The sequence below is a fragment of the Micropterus dolomieu genome, linkage group LG08 (genome assembly GCF_021292245.1).
Source record: "Micropterus dolomieu isolate WLL.071019.BEF.003 ecotype Adirondacks linkage group LG08, ASM2129224v1, whole genome shotgun sequence".
Taxonomy (NCBI): domain Eukaryota; kingdom Metazoa; phylum Chordata; class Actinopteri; order Centrarchiformes; family Centrarchidae; genus Micropterus; species Micropterus dolomieu.
Window position 1 is genome coordinate 327,168 of NC_060157.1, and position 2,301 is coordinate 329,468.

Here is a 2,301-nt window from a genome sequence, read left to right on the forward strand (position 1 = left end):
TAGAACTTTCTTCTTCAGCTGCAGAGCAGACAATCTGCTTCCTGATTACATCAGCACGCACACGCTCAGTGTACGTGAACGGTTACAATTTCAGTCGTTTTAATACAGACGGAGATCGGTTCTGATATGCAGCTACAACGCCGGCGTGGACAGAGCCTCAGAGTTTCAGAGACATTAAAAAGTTCCTCAGACTCTCATGTCAAAACAAAGATTGTAATCTGTCCAGGTGTTCAGCAGCGACGTTAACCGCCTTTCCTCTTCCTCCCTGCAGCGTTTGCAGAGCTGCAGACGGACATCCAGGAGCTGACCAACGACATGGACGGAGTGAAGATCCCCTTCCTGGAGTACCGGACCTACACCATGAGGGTCATGTTCCCTGGAATAGAAGAACACCCCGTCCTCAAAGAGCTGGACGTACGAACAGCACACTCAGACATCACTTCATTACATTTCTCTACAGAAAACAAACACCAGGAATATTACAGACATAGCACGAGCTGTGTAGCGAGACAGAACAACCCTCCTCAGTATCTACGCCGTCTGGGCCTCCATGCAGCTTTAATTAAGCGGACGCAGCAGGAAGCTCTGAGCCTCTGTTCTCTGCATCGGCAGCCATGAATTAGATTTTCTCAGATCCTAATAACTAGGTGTGAAAGCAGATCAGTCTCTGGGTGGAAGAAAAAAGTTTCTTTAGTGTGAAGCTGAGTTCTCAGCGGGCCGGTGTCAGCTCCAGAGGTTTTCTTTCTGGTTAATCCACTTATTTCAAGAGGATTTCCTGTTTTTCTGTATATTTGAATTCTGGTTTAGATTTATTAAGGTTTCTTAGAAAATTAGGGTCGGGCAATATGACAGTATAGTGAGGAGGTAAGTGTTCAACTGCTGCCATGATACGTATAGTAACTCACCAAAGTGCATCCACCCCTCACAGTTTAGTAAATATGTGATTCTAGCTATTCATGTGACGACACGGAAGAAATGACCCTTTGCTCCAGTAAAAAGTAGTGAGTGTACAGCTGGTAGAACAGTGTAGTGAGCGTACAGCTTATAGAACAGTGTAAAGTGGTGAGTGTACAGCTGGTAGAACAGTGTAGTAAGCGTACAGCTTATAAAACAGTGTAAAGTAGTGAGTGTACAGCTTATAGAACAGTGTAAAATAGTGAGCGTACAGATGTAAATGTAAATGCTCCGTACTTGTATAGCGCCTTTCTAGTCTTTTCGACCACTCAAAGCGCTTTTACACTACATCTGCATTCACCAGTCACACACATTCATACACTGAGCCTAAGTGCTCAAACAGAAACTAACATTCACACTCATTCATACACTGGCGGAACAGCCGCCAGGGGCAAATCGGGGTTCAGTATCTTGCCCAAGAACACTTCGACACGCAACCAGGGGGAGCATAACAGTGTAAAGTAGTAGTGAGCGTGCAGCTTGTAGAACAGTGTAAAGTAGTGAGCGTACAGCTTGTAGAACAGGGTAAAGTAGTAGTGAGCGTACAGCTTGTATAACAGCGTACAGTAGTGAGCGTACAGCTTGTAGAACAGTGTAAAGTAGTGAGCGTGCAGCTTGTAGAACAGTGTAAAGTAGTAGTGAGCGTGCAGCTTGTAGAACAGTGTAAAGTAGTAGTGAGCGTGCAGCTTGTAGAACAGCGTAAAGTAGTGAGCGTGCAGCTTGTAGAACAGTGTAAAGTAGTAGTGAGCGTGCAGCTTGTAGAACAGTGTAAAGTAGTAGTGAGCGTACAGCTTGTAGAACAGTGTAAAGTAGTAGTGAGCGTACAGCTTGTAGAACAGTGTAAAGTAGTAGTGAGCGTACAGCTTGTAGAACAGTGTAAAGTAGTGAGCGTGCAGCTTGTAGAACAGCGTAAAGTAGTGAGCGTGCAGCTTGTAGAACAGCGTAAAGTAGTGAGCGTGCAGCTTGTAGAACAGCGTAAAGTAGTAGTGAGCGTACAGCTTGTAGAACAGCGTAAAGTAGTAGTGAGCGTACAGCTTGTAGAACAGCGTAAAGTAGTAGTGAGCGTACAGCTTGTAGAACAGTGTAAAGTAGTAGTGAGCGTGCAGCTTGTATAACAGCGTAAAGTAGTGAGCGTGCAGCTTGTAGAACAGTGTAAAGTAGTAGTGAGCGTACAGCTTGTAGAACAGTGTAAAGTAGTAGTGAGCGTACAGCTTGTAGAACAGTGTAAAGTAGTGAGCGTGCAGCTTGTAGAACAGCGTAAAGTAGTGAGCGTGCAGCTTGTAGAACAGCGTAAAGTAGTGAGCGTGCAGCTTGTAGAACAGCGTAAAGTAGTGAGCGTGCAGCTTG

At 45.2% G+C, this 2,301-nt stretch overlaps 1 protein-coding gene across 1 annotated transcript in view; it reads left to right on the forward strand.

Annotated features, from left to right (window-relative positions):
- The window catches only part of plxna3 (plexin A3), a 137,651-nt gene that overhangs the window by 121,250 nt on the left and 14,100 nt on the right, over positions 1-2,301 (forward strand). The window lies entirely within an intron of this gene.